Source organism: Canis lupus, chromosome 7, assembly GCF_048164855.1.
Source record: "Canis lupus baileyi chromosome 7, mCanLup2.hap1, whole genome shotgun sequence".
Classification (NCBI taxonomy): Eukaryota; Metazoa; Chordata; class Mammalia; order Carnivora; family Canidae; genus Canis; species Canis lupus.
The window spans coordinates 68,584,263-68,600,859 of record NC_132844.1 but is presented as its reverse complement, the minus strand read 5'-3'; the positions used below and the strand labels follow the sequence as shown (position 1 = coordinate 68,600,859).

At 42.1% G+C, this 16,597-nt stretch overlaps 1 long non-coding RNA gene across 2 annotated transcripts in view; it reads right to left on the bottom strand.

Annotated features, from left to right (window-relative positions):
• Positions 1 to 16,597, bottom strand: part of LOC140637173 (uncharacterized) — a 22,026-nt gene extending 5,429 nt beyond the window's left edge. The window contains exons 1-2 of one of the 2 annotated variants that reach the window (XR_012034418.1): positions 14,347 to 16,597; positions 2,009 to 2,647 (exon numbers count right to left, since the gene is read on the bottom strand). This is a non-coding gene — a long non-coding RNA (uncharacterized lncRNA). Of the gene's footprint in view, positions 1 to 1,616; positions 2,648 to 14,346 lie in introns of those variants that run through there. The other variant, XR_012034417.1, reaches the window with a different exon arrangement.

Genomic DNA, 16,597 nt, shown 5'->3' with positions numbered 1-16,597 from the left:
AGTGTCATTTATGTGAAATACCAGCTAAGGGATGCCCCTAGAATTGCACAAGAGGGAAGATATGCCGAACCATCTTCCAAAGAGTCTGCCCTGTTTAAGAATCCCCATGACAGAAATTCTGGATCCACCTTTGTTTTTGGTAAGTGGTAGGAAATCAGGACTCCCCAGGATCTGGGAGATACCAGCAGAAAGGATCAAGTCCACAGAGATCACAAGAGCAAGGGAGAAATGGAATAGGACCATAGGGTGAGACCGGTAAGGTCCAGAGTCCCAGAGGTCAGGGAGTTCAATCAGCAAACATAACATGATTAAGCAGGGCCTCACATTGACCCTGGGGGAAGGCTGTCTGAACTTTGGTCTTGTGTGGAGATGAGAAGAGTTCTGAACCCACTCATGCTGATTTCAGCCACAAGGAAGTCCAGGGCTTGCAAATAACCACTAGAAATACTCAGAGAACTTCTTGTAAGAATGACTAAAATTGTATGTTTGAGTTAAGACTTCGGTAAAAGTTGCTATTTGTTTCAAGTGGATTCATATTTTGATCTGGAGTCTGGAGTTTTTACTTTACTGTATTCTCAAATCTGGGACATCAACTAATCCAAGAGAGGATTAATTTGGCTATACCACTGAATTACATTGTTTATGAAATGTGAAAATTTCTCAACTCTGGAAGATTGGTGGAAGGTGAAACCACAGTCTGTGTTGGTGGGCCAAATTCTGGTTTGGTTATGTATAGGAGGAAATGGAGTAAGGTCTATGTAAGCTGCAGGTCTCAAATTCTGGTCCCAGGTGCCCATTTCCAAACTGAAAGGGACATTTCTATCTGGGAGAAAAGACGTGGTCATGCATGACTCTTTGGAGTCCATCCTACTCAGGCTCATGAATCCCAGTGTTCTGTTTTTCAGGTCACCAGGAGGCCCAGAGTGTCCCTAGTTGGGTCTCTCTGGAGGACTACCTACTGTGGCACTGAGTGTGGGGAAAGTTGTGAACTCTGGACAGATGTTACATCTGATGTCTCCTGAATATCACTCTTTCCTTTCCCTCTAAATTCCAGAGTAGAGAATAGGCTCCTTAGCCAGCTTTGTTGGAAGTTTGTCAACACCTGTTGTTTGTTCAGAATAATCAGAGGGGCCATCTCAGCAACCCCAGGGAGTTCAGGGGTGCCTGCACTGCTACTATGTATCTGCATTAAGATATATTTTGCAAAAACGACACCCTGTGACCCATTGCTCTTCTATTACATCCTGCCATGTGGGCCCTGCTCTAAGGCCTTGATCTTTCTTTTTGAAGAGACTAATGTCCATTACATTGTGGTCATAGAGCAAGGTACAAATGGGCAGCAGGTGGAAAGGATTGGCATGAATAACTCCACCACTAACCAGGGAATTGATATAACTAAGACTATAAGAGACATGAGAAGTTGTGGAATCCTAATAACATGCAATTAGGTTCATTATGTGTGAGGCCCTGTGCTACACATGTCATGTATATTAGTTGCTTCATTTAATACAACAACCCTATGTAGTCTTATCGTCTCTATTCAATGAATGAGAAAACCTAGAAAGAGTTTAAATAAATTGCTCGAGTTTACATAGCAATTATGGCAGAGCCAAAGCTGGGTGTTCACACAACTTTTTATTTTCCTTTGGACCACACAGAAAGACTACATTTTCCAGATCTCCATGCATTTAGATGAGATCATGTGATTGAATACTGGTGAATTAGATGTAGATGCGATATACCCCATTTCTCGGTTTAAAACATTCCACGGGCACTTCTGCTATCTCTTCCTTATTCACACAGCTGGAAGCCCAGGACCACCTTGCTTCCCTCTCCCTCCCAAGGACACAGCCCAGATACCCTAAATAACTACCTGGTGGAGAGCGTCTCAAGGGAGCTGACTGGCTTACGTTACACCGTAATGGGAACAATAAATAAACCTTAGCTTGGTTGTGCTAAGCAGTTGACATTTCAGGGTTGATTTGTCATTATTGTGTAACCTACCTACCTTGAGTAGTAGCCAAGATTTGAGCGCAGGTCCGTCTGACTTCAAACCACTCTTAACCAATTCCTTAAATGAGCACAGAAGGATCAAGAAAGACTCTAATCCCTGAATCTGCCACTAACCTCACAAAGGATCTTGAGTAAGTCATTTAAGTGACTCGGTTTTTCATTTGTCCATTGGGAATAAAAATGTCTGCCCTTCTAATCCTTCAGACTTGTTGCAAAGAGAATATAAAACCATTCCTACGAAATAACTTAAAAAACGAGCACCGTACAAGAGCAACGAAGTGTTATTATCTGGCCCATTTTCCCACCTCTGATTAGGAAACTATTCCACTGACCTTAGAATTGGCATGAAACTTTAGTTTTGTAGCCCTGCCTCTGTTTTCTCTAATAGTTGTTCTTCTGGTACCTTTAAATTTTAGCATAATCAAACTTACAGAAGGGTTGCAAAAATAGTCCAAGGAGCTCCTGTGTAACCCTTTACCCAGATTTCCCAATTGTTTACATCTTGCCCCATTTCTGATTTATTCAAAAGTAAATTGGAGACATTATGTGCTTTACCACTACTGAGGGAACACGACCTTGCCAACACCTTGATTTCAGCCCAGTGAAACGGATTTCAGGTTTCTGGTCTTCAGAACTATAAAAGAATAAATGTGTGTTATTTTAATGTACCAAATTTGTAGCAATTTGTGACAGCAGTTATAGGAAACTAATACAGTCCATATTCAAAAAATTTGTCCAGGGATCCCTGGGTGGCTCAGCGGTTTGGCGCCTGCCTTTGGCCCAGGGCGTGATCCTGGATCCTGGGATCGAGTCCCACATTGGGTTCCCTGCATGGAGCCTGCTTCTGCCTCTGCCTGTGTCTCTGCTTCTCTCTCTCTCTCTGTATCTCTCATGAATAAATAAATAAAATCTTTAAAAAATATATTTGTCCAGATAGAATCCATTACACTTGCTTTGGTTCTCAATCCAATCTCCAGTTCAGAACCATACTTTGCATTTATTTGGTGTGTTTAGTTTTCTTCTAAAATGAAACAATTCCTCAGCCTTACTTTGCCTTCCTTGACCTCGACACTTTATTTATTTATTTATTTATTTATTTATTTATTTATTTATTTATTTATGAGAGACACAGAGAGCGAGAGAGGCAGAGACACAGGCAGAGACACAGGCAGAGGGAGAAGCAGAGGGAGAAGCAGAGGGAGAAGCAGGCTCCATGCAGGGAACCTGATGCGGGACTTGATCCTGGCACTCCAGGATCATGCCCTGGGCCGAAGGCAGGCGCTAAACCTGCTGAGCCACTCAGGGATCCCCGACCTTGACATTTTTTAAAAGTGCAGCTTTTTATTTGTAGAATGTCACTCATTTTTTGTTTAGCTGATGTTCCCTCAACCTTAAATTCAGATTATGCATTTTGACAGGAATATAATATGATATCAGGAAGTATATGAAGTTGCTCTGTCTCAAGATCAATAATGTTTATTTTGATCAAGTGGTTAACCTAGACACTGCTAGATCCCTCCACTCTAAACTTACTAGTTTCCCCCTCTATAGCTAAAAGTAATTTGTGGGGAGATACTTTGAGAATTTTCCTCATTACACTTTAACTCTCAAGTTTCCATGTCCATGATGATTTTCTTTTTTTTTTAAGATTTTATTTATTTATTCACAAGAGACACACAGAGAGAGGCAGAGGCACAGGCAGAGAGAGAAGCAGGCTCCCTGCAGGGAGCCCGATGTGGGACTCGATCCTGGGACTCCAGGATCACGCCCTGGGCCAAAGGCAGGCGCCAAACTGCTGAGCCACCCAGGGATTCCCCCCATGATTATTTTCTATCCCCATCATTTCCTTCTGTATTAGCAGATATGATTCTACTGTAAGGAAGATCTCCTTCTTCTTCATTATCTATCTATCTATCTATCTATTTCAGGGGCACCTGGCTGGTGCAGCAGTAGAGCACACCACTCTTAATCTCAGGGTGGTGAGTTCAAGCCCCATGTTGGGCATAGAGCCTACTTTAAAAATAAGTAAATATTTATTTATTTCAGAATAGACTCATAGATTCTTAGTTAATGCAATGGGCTATAATCTACTGACATCATTATTTATTTTTGATGCTCAGATCATCCCAGATTTGGCTGGTGGGAGCCCCCTTAGGCTGGTTCCTGTGCTTTTTTTTTTTAAGATTTGTTTATTTAATAGAGATAGAGCGAGACGGTGAGCGGGAGGCAGGGCACGGAGAGAGGGAGAGAGAGAGAGAGAGAGAGAATCTCAAGCAGACTCCATGCTGGGTACAGACCCTGACATGGGGCTCAACTCCAGGACCCTTAGATCATGAGCCGAACTGAAATCAGGAGTTGGCTGCTTAATTGACTGAGCCACCTCTGCGCCCCTCCTGTGTTCTTTTGATATATCCCCAGAATTTATGGAGTACTTTCCTACTTTCCGGCACAAGAAGGTATTTCAGGTTCATCTTATTCTTTCTTTGCAGAAGTCTGTTCTCCAAGAAACCCTGGTTTCCCTCCTTGGAAAATGGTATTTAGAAACCAAAATCTGGAGGGGTGCCTGAGTGGCTCAGTCAGTTGAGTGTCTGTCTTCAGCTCAGGTCATTATATCGGGGTCCTGGGATGGAGCCCTGCATCAGGCTTCTCACTCAGCAGGGCGTTTGCTTCTCCCTCTGCCCCTCACCCTGCTCATGTTTTCTCTCTCTCTCATAAATAAATAAATAAATAAATAAATAAATAAATAAATAAATAAATAAATAAAATCTTAAACCAAAAAGAAACCAAGAGCTAGCTCATTGCAGCTGGTATGTCGTTGCTTCTCTAGGCTCCCTCAGTGGACAAAACCAGAAAATTTGTATAAAACCCTAAGTTCATACTGATACCTCCAATTCTAATCCAACATCACATGGTATATTCCCTCTTTTTGTAACTCCCTTTATCCAACTGTGAGAAAACTGGCTCCCATTGCCCTCAGTATATTTTCTTATTTACTCAAGCCTAATCTACCAAGTATAGGTCAATATTTATTCATAGATTTGGCAGGGGGAATGGACAGTGAGATGCAGACATTTTAAGTACATAATTTGATGAGTTTTGACAAATGCCTACATTTATGAGGCCCACATCCCTACCAAAACAGAATAGTTTCATCATCTTCCTTGCCTCAGCAATTTGACCCCCCCAGACACAACCAATTTTTAAATTTTATTCCACCATAAATTAGATTTTCCTGTTCTAGATCTCATATAATTGAAAATAAACTGTGTGCACTCTTTTGTATCTAGTTTCTTTGGTTCAGCATAATGATTTTATCTGTGAAGTTCATTCACATTGTTATGTATATTGTTAGTTCCCTTTAGTGGTTGACTAATTTTCTATTGTATGAATTTGTTTAACCATTGTACTAGGATGCACACTGGGTTGTTTCCAGCTTGAGGTTATTATGAAAAAAACTTCTTTGAACATTTTTGTACAAGTTTTTGAAAGGACATATGTTTCATTTCCCTTGGGTAATTGCTTAAGAATGAAATTCTTGAGTCATAGGGTAGGTGTGTATTTAATTTTATAAGAAACCCAAACATTTCCCCAAAGTAGTTGTACCATTTTTCACTACTTCCAGCAACAAATGAGTATGCTAGTTGCTCCACCCTTGCCAACATTTGGTATATTCAGTCTTTTTAATTTTAACCATTACAGTGAATTTAGGGAGGTATCTCACTGTGATTTTATTTTATTATTTTTTTAAATTTTTATTTATTTATGATAGTCACACAGAGACAGGGAGAGAGGCAGAGACACAGGCAGAGGGAGAAGCAGGCTCCATGGGATCCCTGGGTGGCGCAGCGGTTTGGCGCCTGCCTTTGGCCCAGGGCATGATCCTGGAGACCCAGGATCGAATCCCACATCAGGCTCCCGGTGCATGGGGCCTGCTTCTCCCTCTGCCTATGTCTCTGCCTCTCTCTCTCTCTCTGTGACTATCATTAAAAAAAAAAAAAAAAAAAAAAAAAAAAGAAGCAGGCTCCATGCACCGGGAGCCCGATGTGGGATTCGATCCTGGGTCCTCAGGATCGGGCCCTGGGCCAAAGGCAGGCGCCAAACCGCTGCGCCACTCAGGGATCCCTCACTGTGATTTTAATAGACATTTCCCTAATGCATGACATTTTTAAGCTATTTTTTAAAAGACTTATTTATTTATTCATGATAGACACACACACAGAGAGAGAGGCAGAGACACAGGAGGAGGGAGAAGCAGGCTCCATGCCGGGAGCCTGACGCAGGACTCGATCCCAGGACTCCAGGATCGCGCCCTGGGCCAAAGGCAGGTGCTAAACTGCTGAGCCACCCAGGGATCCCTTTTAAGCAATTTGTTATGGGCTTATTGGCCTTTTGTACATTTTCTTTCGAGTGTTCAGGTCTTTTGCTCATTAAATATTTTGGAGTCCTTTTCTTATAGATTTTTAAAAATAAATTTCAGGGTGCCTGAGTGGCTTAGTCAGTTAAGTGTCCAACTTTTGGTTTCAGCTTAGGTCATAATCTCAGGGTCCTGAGACTGAGCCCTGAGTTGGGCTCCTCTGTTCCTCCCCCTGCTCTCTCTCTCTCTTCCTCACTCTCTCAAATAAATAAATAAAAATTTTCAAAAAATGTTTTTAAATACACTTCAGGGGCACCTAGATGGCTCAGTCAGTTGGGTGTCTACATTTGGCTTGAGTCACGATCTCAGGGTCCTGGGATTGAGCCCCAAGTCACGCTCCCTGATGAGCAGGGAGCCTGCTTCTCCTTCTCCCTCCCCGTGCTGTGCTCTCTCTCTCTCAAACACTCTCTCTCTCTCAAATAGATAAATAAAATCTTTTTAAAAATCAAAATAAAAATACACTTCAGATGCAAGTCATTTGTGAAACAAATGTTTTATGAACATATAGTGTCTCAGGCTATGGGTTTCCTATTCATTTTCTGAACTATATCTTGTCATAAGCAGAAGTTTTAAATTCTGAAAAAGTCTAATTTATCAAATCTTTAAATAGGGGGATCCCTGGGTGGCTCAGTGGTTTAGCGTCTGCCTTTGGCTCGGGGCGTGACCCCTGAGTCCCGGGATCGAGTCCCACATCAGGCTGCCTGCATGGAGCCTGCTTCTCCCTCTGCCTGTGTCTCTGCCTCTCTCTGTATGTCTCTCATTAATAAATAAATAAAATCTTTAAAATAAAATCTTTAAATGGTTATTTGCTTTCTATGTCTTAAGAAATGTCGGCCTACCTCCAGGTTGTGAATCCCAAGTACTTTACATGAGTACTGGAATCAAATGAACAAATTATAAATTCAGGAAGCCAGAAACCAAACAGACTTTGTTGGTGAGCAAAATGAAAGATTTTAAAGGACATCCAAGAGAAAAGGAATGAGAGCAGGACTAAAAGCTGCTTTTTCAAGTGTCATTGATGGAGCTTAGATGAGAGTCATCAACCAGGCTGAATCACTTGCAGTCTGAGAACACCTAACAAAGCAGCCATACTCCTTCCCACGATCCCAGGGATTTGGGGGGAGGGTGTTGAAGGGTGTCAGTTTAGGAGACTACATGTTAATTTGAGTCACTTCTTTTAATGAAGAGTCTGTCCACTCAAGAAGGCAGTTTGTAGATGGATTGGAGTGACAGTCCTATAGTGCAGCCAGAATACATATGATGTGCCCCAATACCACATTGCTTTTCTTTATTCCTTTTATTGTAAAAACAATCATTCTTAATTTTAAAAATTCATGAAGTTTAAACATCAAAATTTTAAAAAGGTATACAGTGAAATACATCCCTCCCACTGTTACTTCCACAATAGATAACCAGTCACTAGTTTTCTTGCATCTCTGTTAAGAGATTTTGAATGCATTTACAAGATAATACACATACATGGTATTTCCCTTTTTTATGTAAATGATATCTACTGTATACACTGTTCTGTGTCTTGCTTTTTTCAAATCAATAATATGTGTTAGAATGTTTTCCAATCAGTACACAAAAATATTTCTCATTCTTTTCCTCAGCTGCATAGTGTTCCACTGTATGGATGTCCCATAATTTATTTAACCAGGCCCTTTTAAAAAAAAATGTTATTTGTTTGTTTATTTATTTATTTATTTATTTATTTGAGAGAGAGAGAGAGAGACATCGAGTGATGTGAACAAATTTTTCTTTTATAAATTCAGGTAGCTAGAAACCAAACAGACTTTGTTGGTGAGCAAATGAAAGATTTTAAAGGACATCCGAGAGATAAGGAATGACAGCAGGACTAAAAGCCGCTTTTTCAAGTGTCATTGATGGAGCTTAGATGAGAGTCATCAAGCAGGAGGAGGGGCAGAGGGAGAGGGAAAGGGAGAAGCAGACTCCTCACTGGGCAGGGAACCCAATGACACAATGACACAGGGGCTGATCCCAGGACCCTGGGATCATGACCTGAGCTGAAGGCAGACACTTAACCAACTGAGCCACACAGGTGCCCCATAACCAGGCCCTTATTGATGGATATTTAACTTTTCAGATTTTTGATGTTTCTTTCAAGTACTGCTTCAGTGAAAAACCTTGTATATACATCATTTTGCATACCCACAACTATAACTGTAAAGCAAATTCCTAGAAACGAGCTTGGTGAGTCAGAGGGTATATACATATATTATTTTGGTAGTCATGACCAAATTGCCTTTAATAGGAATTATCTCAACACTGGTAATGTATGATAGCTCCTATTTATCCACATTTATGGCTAATCTAAGTGTTATCAATCCTTTGGATTTTTATCAGTCCAATACATAATAAATAAATCTCAGTGACTTTTAGTTTGAACTCATATTAAGTAAGGAGTATCTTTTCATGTGCTTAATAGACACTTTATATTTCACTTTCATTAAGATTTATTTTTTAAAAGACTTTATTTAATTGAGAGAGAGAGAGCATGAACAGGGGGAGGGGCAGAGGAAGAGGGAGACATAGGCTCCCCATTGACCCAGGACCCTGGGATCATGACCTGAGCTGAAGATAGACGCTTAACTGACTGAGCCACCCAGGTGCCTCAATATTTACTTATTATTATTATTTTTTTAAGTAAGCTCTATACCCAGTGTGGGGCTTGAACTCACAACCTCAAGATCAAGAGTCATATGCTCTACTAATTGAGCCAGCCAGGTGCCCCTCATTTGTACTTTTTAACTGAGTTGATGATCATTTTATTATTGTTTTACAGATGCTTTTTATCCCCAGTGTCTTCATTAAAAGCCGTATATTATTTGAAGTTCAAATTGCATACAATAAGATTCAACTTTCCAAGGACTGTCCCTTGTATGTGGGAGGCCTTGCCACACAATGGTGTTTTGAAGTACTTTTTTGAAAAACTCCAGAGCAGTAAGAGAGTTATAGGGAGCAGGTTACATTCAGGCCACAATTTCAAAAGTCTCATATGCACAGGCAGTGTGTTTAACAGAAAGAAGTTAAGCTCTGGAATCTAGTAATTTGGGTTCAAATCCTATCTTTGCCATGTATTAACTATGCAATTTTGTTCAGATTATGTCACCTCTTTGGGTCTTGGTGTCCTCATCAGTAAAAAACCCTCAAAATCAAATCCTATCAGATAACACAATGAAAGCACACTGTCCAGTGCTGACACAAACTAGGTGCTTTATAAATATGTTTCCCTTTCTGCGGGGAAAGCCAGTCACCAGAGACAACATGCCCTGGGGCAGCAGAATGGTGTGCGCATGTTTGTGTGTGTGAGCGTGCACATGTACATGTGCTTGCGCACACCATTCCCAACCATGACCTCAGATCCTATTAAAGTATTAAGCCACGAAAAAGCCACTTATGTTTCTGTTTCCAGCTTTCCAACGTGGCACTTCTAGGATCAGGCTGAAAGCTTCCTGTGTTCATAAAATGGGCTCAGGAAGAAAATACTACACCTAAGAGAGGACATTCCAAGAGTAATAACTCCTTTTCAGTAGAGTTACTCAAAACCACCCTGCCAAACCTGTTCTTCTGCCTTGTTGATTAGTGCCTAACCAGGCTTCCACCTGTTCATCCAACAGCGTTAGATTAGAGTTTCAAAAAAAGAACTTGCTCCTCAGATCCTGGGGCATTGGCTTTTCCTATTCCCAGTTGTGAACCCTCTGTTTACTGTGAGGGAGACAAGACAATCACGGCAGAACTAATGAATAATCATTCTCTCCCCACTCAGCCAGACAAAAATGGATGAGGTCTGCTGCCATCCTGAAGGTGTCAGATGCTCATACTCACTGAGGTTCTAGTGTTGCCCAGGCTAGGTGGCAAAAGCCTTGCCTCCAGGCACTGGCTTTGGAAAGCAGCATCTAGGTCACCTCTCAATGATTTCACTTGCAGGGTAGACTGGGCTAAAGATTGGGTGAAGTCCTCAGAAGGACTTCCCTTCCTCCTACCAGTTATGGTCATGAGTCCTCAGCCATAGCTATGTTTATACCCATCTGGGACACCCGGTGTGAACTTCTAAAGCTGGTGCCCTTTGTCCTTCTGTTGTTTCCAAATAGAAAGGTCAAGTGTTAGCCTTCTGAGTCTACCTCATGGTAGCAAGGTCTCAGTTCAAAAAGAAAAGTTAGGGGATAAAGTCACAGTTGTATGATCCTCCCCACGGAGGTATCTATCAACAGATCAGCTCTCTCTGAACTGGAAGTACAACTCAGAGTGCAGAGGCACGTCCACCTGGGATTCAGCCTCTCCCCCACATTTTGGGGCCCTGAGGTCTGGGAAGGAAATAAGAATGGCGGATTCTGGGGTGTTTGGGTGGCTCAGTCAGTAGAGCATCTGCCTTCAGCTTGAGTCATGGCCCCAGAGTTCCAGGATCCTGGGATTGAGCTCCACATCAGGCTCTCTGCTCAGTGAGGAGCCCGCTTCTTCCTCTCTTTCTGCCTTTTCCCCTGACTCATGTTCTCTTTCACTCACTCTGCTCTCTCTCAAATAAGTAATCTTAAAAAAAAAAAAAAAAAAGGTGATTTCTGAAGAGTGCCTCATAGATAGAAGAGTCAGCAGCCACTGACAGCTGCAAAGTGGATCTGAAGTCTTTTATTGGAAGGGAGACGGAAAATGACTCTGAGTTCTGCAGCTCATCTCTTGTGTGGCCCTGAAGAGGCCTGGAAGGATTCCTAGATGTGTGTGGAATTCAGGAGACCTGGTTTTTAATACTGAGTCTTACTATTGACAGTGCCAACACTATTTGTCAATTATTGCAGGGCTAACCTGTGCTAAGTGCTTTGTAATAATTATTTTATTCAGTCCTTACAACCATGACCCCATGAAGTAGGCATTATTACTGTCCCCCTTTTACAGATGAGGAAGCTAAGACTGAAAGAGGTTAAGCAACTTTCCCAAGGTCCAAGCAATAGCTTGTGGTACTGGGATTTAAACCCAGGCATTTTGGGTCTAGAAATTGTGCTTATTACTTCTTTTTTTTTTTTAAGATTTTATTTACTTATTCATGAGAGATACAGAGACACAGACAGAGGGAGAAGCAGGCTCCCTGCAGGGAGCCCAACACAGGACTCGATCCCAGAACCCCCGGGGATCACCACCTCAGCCAAAGGCAGGCACTCAACCATTGAGCCACCCATGGTACTTCTTCTTGATGAAGTTGTCTTATCATTGTCCTTATTATATAATGCTCTATAGCTCTTTGTTTAAATGCTTACTGTGTACACTAAACTTAATGGTGGACATAGCATGTTTAATCATTTTCCATTGATGGTGGCCAACACTGACCTGAACAACAACTGGGTAGTCAGCAAACATTTATTGAATAAATATTAAATAACTGAATATTACTTCCTGTGCCTTAGCATTGGGAAAAGATGAGGGTGAGAGGAAGGGAAGTACAATGTTGGTCATTGAAGGCACTAGGGACTCAAGTCCTCTGGTGGTTACAATGGAAATTACCACCTTAAACTGGGTATTTCCTTTGAGCTGGGTTTTGCAAACTGGGTTACATATGAGCAACGGTGGCAGCTGTACACGCCATTTGTGGCCCGGGAGGCTTTTCTCTTCTTCCTTGAAAACAGTACCCACCACCCATCACCTCTGGATACTCCTGTCTCATTCCCTCAGGTTTTAGTGGGACCGTTATTACAATTCCCCACCCATCCCTATCCAAGGAAAATTCTTGACTCAAGCCTAGCCATTCAGGCCGCTCCCTGGCTTTTGGCACTATGGTGCTAGAAGAATGGAATTTTGGAAATATTTGACGGTATCTTGCCTGGTTGTGTAGAGGAAGCCAGGCTGAAATGTGAGAAGTTGAAGCCAATGTACAAAGAGAAGCAGACAAGCAGAGATGAGATGAGAGATGGAGAGACAAAGAGACAAAGTAACAACATTTTTTGAGACCATACCTGGAGATAAATCTACCCTGAGATGTCCCAATTTCTGGGCTTCTGTAGGGAGCTATTTGCCAAAGCTAGTTTAAGTTGGTTTTGTCACATGTAACTAAGATAATTCTTTCTTTTCTTTTAAAAGATTTTATTTATTTATTTTAGAGAGCACGCTCATACAGGACTCGGGGGGAGGAGCAAAAGGAGACGGAGAAGCAGGCTTTCTGCTGAGCAGGGAGCTTGACACAGGGCTCAATCTCGGGACTCTGAGATCATGACCTAGTGAAGGCAGATGCCTAACGAACTGAGCCATGCTGGCACCCTATTCTCTCTTTTTTTTTTTTTTTTTTTTTTAAGATTTTATTTATTTATTCATGAGAGAGACAGAGAGCAAGAGGCAGAGACACAGGCAGAGGGAGAAGCAGGCTCCATGCAGGGAGCCCGATGTGGGACTTGATCCTGGGTCTCCAGGATTACGCCCTGGGCCGAAGGCAGGTGCCAAACTGCTGAGCCACCCAAGGCTCCCCTTCTTCTTCTTCTTCTTCTTTTTTTTTTTTTTTTAAAGATTTTATCATTTTTAAATAATCTCTACAGCCAATGTGGGGATCGAACTCACAACCCTGAGATCAAGAGTTGCACACTCCACCAACTAAGTCAGCCAGGTGCCGCAGATTCTTTAAGGCTCTTAAACATATGAAAAAAATGCTCAACTTTATTCATAAGAGAAATTAAAATTATAATACAGTGGCACTTTTGGATTGAAAAGATGAAGAAACACTCTTAAATACAATCACAATAGAGGGAAATTTTGCAATATTTTTCAAAATGATAGATGCAAAGCTCTTTAACCTAGTAATTCCAGTTTTAGAAATCCATCCTACAAATATATATATATGCCAATTAACTGTGTGCTTCAGCATCATTGTCATAGCAAAAGACAAGAAATAATTTAAGTGTTCATCAATAAAGGACTGGTTAATATATTGAGGTACATCTATACAACAAAATACTGTGCCATATTGGGAAATAGAATCAGGAAACATATGCTTATATTTGCATATGTGTGGTTTTTCCCTGAAAGGATATGCAAGAAACTGACAAGGGGATGTGTGTCTGGGAACATACTTTTGTCTTTTCCTAATCTTGCATCATGTGTACTTATTACTTATTAAAACATAAGCAAAATACATTTTATGTTTAAAATACCTTAAGAGGGATCCCTGGGTGGCACCGCGGTTTGGCGCATGCCTTTGGCCCAGGGCGTGACCCTGGAGACCCAGGATCGAATCCCACATCAGGCTCGCGGTGCATCGAGCCTGCTTCTCCCTCTGCCTGTGTCTCTGCCTCTCTCTCTCTCTCTCTGTGACTATCATAAATTAAAAAAAAAAAAATAAAATAAAATAAAATAAAATAAAATACCTTAAGAAAAATTGAAAAATATAAATGTTATGTATAAAGTAGATTGCAAATATTTTAAGATATCATCTAGAAAGTTCCAGGGCATTTCAAGCTCAGGTAGGCACTTGGGATTTTCACCTGAGACCTACGGCAATGAGGGTAAAAAAATGAACTCTCTCAATTGCTTGGGACACTCAGGAAAAGTGTGAAAAGCACTGCTTTCTAGATAATAAGGCCCATATGCAAGACTCAGGGGAGATACCATTTGGAACTCGGAAGTAAAGTTACTTTCTGAGTTCTAGAAAACAGACAATTCTAAGTTTTTAAAGCAGAAGGAATTTAATTCAAATGAGTGGTTTATATAGGTTTTGGCAGAGATTAAAAGTGAAACAGAGAAAAGTGAAACAGTCCAGAGACAAGCAATAGGAAGAAACTACTGCCGCCCTCACACTGGAGGAACAGAAGGAAGACATTTTGTTACCAGAGTTGGGGCTGAGGATCTGCTGCTAGAAATCCGAGCCAGGTAGGTGGGAGGAGACAGCTTGAGTTTGGGGTGGGGTGGAGGTGGGGATACTCTACCTTCTTCCTCCATCTCTCCAATTTCCAGGAGTGCCCCTCTTCGGATGTTGCCCAGTAACAGCCTGGAAGCAAAACAGCACAAGAGTGCAAGACACACAGCCTTCATGGCATCACTGCCATACTGAAAAGAGCAAGGGAAAGGTGAAGAATGGATCTGAGGGTAAAGCAGGCCCAAGATCAGCACAGAAGGAAATCGGACAGGGGGTGGGGTGGTGGGTAAAAACATGGTTGACAAATCTATCTCCTTTGAAAAGAATCAACTCAGGGTGCCTACACAAAGGTGGGTTTCTAGAACTGCAACATTAAGGCCCAGATAATTTCCCCAAAATGTTCTTTAGAGCTGGTTCTCCAAACTAGGATCTAACCCTGAGCTATATGCTATGTCTAATTGTTCTGTCTCTCAAAAACACGTAAATCCAGAATGACATCTTTTCTTGATTTGGTGAAGGAAAGAGGCCATTTGTCCTATAGAATATCCCAACTTCTGAATCCGTTTGCTGCCTTTTGCTTTACTTTAGCTTGATCCTCTTGCCTAGCCTATAAACTTGAGTAGATCCAATTGAAACATTTTTTGGTAAGAATAGGTCATACTTGATGATGCCTATTGAATGTTGACATCCTAGCAGGAGACACATAATATGATTGTTCTACCATTAATAATGCTAGGATTTACTATTGTTAGAGTGATGAAAGCCTGATAATTTCATTGGGCAGTTAACTTTTAAGACGGGGCTAGTAGTTCTTGTGGTACACTTTCCCTTGTTAAAACTAGTTTCCTCATCTGAAATGTGAATAATAGAATTGGGCTTTTTATAAGTATTTTTAAAAATATTTTATTTTTAAGTAATCTCTACACCTAACCAGGGGCTCAAACTCACAACCTGGAGATCAAGAGTGGCATGCTCTATTGACTGCACCAGCCAAGCACCCTGAAATGTGAATAGGGTTTTTGAATAGATCAAATAAATTAATGCATTCAAAGCACCTAGGACATAGTAAACATTCAAATAAAGCAGCAATTATTATTTTGATTGCAACGCCACCATCGGAGAATATGGAGAAGAATCAAAAGCTCTAACTCACCATTCTAAACAATTACTTGGACGCCTGGGTGGCTCAGCGGTTAAGAGCCTGCCTTCAGCCCAAGGCCTGATCCTGGAGACCTGGGATCGAGTCCCACGTCGGGCTCCCTGCACGGAGCCTGCTTCTCCCTCTGCCTGTGTCTCTGCCTCTCACGAATAAATAAATAAAAATCTTAAGAAAAAAAAAATTACTTCCCTTTTCTGAGACCGGTCGGGTCATTCTGGAGTCTGGCAGGCCACGCTGGGAGCTTGGCCTTGCTGTTGCGCGGGTTAGGTCTGTGGACAAGATACGTAACTGCCATATGCGGAGGACTTAGCATGTACAGACGTTGCACCAAACACTTTACAAGCATTTTCACATTTAATTCTTAAGCTCCACAAGTGAGAATTATCACCCATACTCTTCAGATGCGACTGAGTCTCAGAAAGATCAAATAACTTGCTCAGGTGGCACCGCCAGGAAGCCGAGATAGGACTACCATCTCCTCGGGTCCACGAGACCCAAGAAGAAGACGCATCGTAAAAACTTTTGCATCGGGCTTATTGCTTTAAGAGACCTATGACTTCCCTGCTGTCACCTTCTCAGCAGGCTTTCTGGGTCTTACAAGTTGAACTCCTCTCTTCCTAGCGTCACTCCCTTCCCCCAACGCCCCTGCACAGGACTCCACCTAACCGACATTCATTCGTCTTCCCCAACTCCATGAGGGCAGGGAGTTCTGTCTGTTTTGGTCACTGCTGTCTTCTTAGCATTTACAGCAGTGCCTGGCACACAGCGGACGACGCTTAAGAAGTTGTAGACAGGGATCCCTGGGTGGCGCAGCGGTTTGGCGCCTGCCTTTGGCCCAGGGCGCGATCCTGGAGACCCAGGATCGAATCCCACGTCGGGCTCCCGGTGCATGGAGCCTGCTTCTCCCTCTGCCTGTGTCTCTGCCTCTCTCTCTCTCTCTCTGTGTGTGACTATCATAAATAAATTAAAAAAAAAAAAAAAAGAAGTTGTAGACAAACGAAAAACGCTTTCGGAAACGTCAGGGAGCCAGAGTGCAGCGGCGCGGATTGAACCTCGCAGGGACCCTTCATACACCCCCTTCCGCCTTCCTGTAGGCGGGGGGAGAAGGAGGAAAGCCCCGCCTAAGGCCGGCGCGCCGCAGCAGGCCCCGCGGACTGGAGGA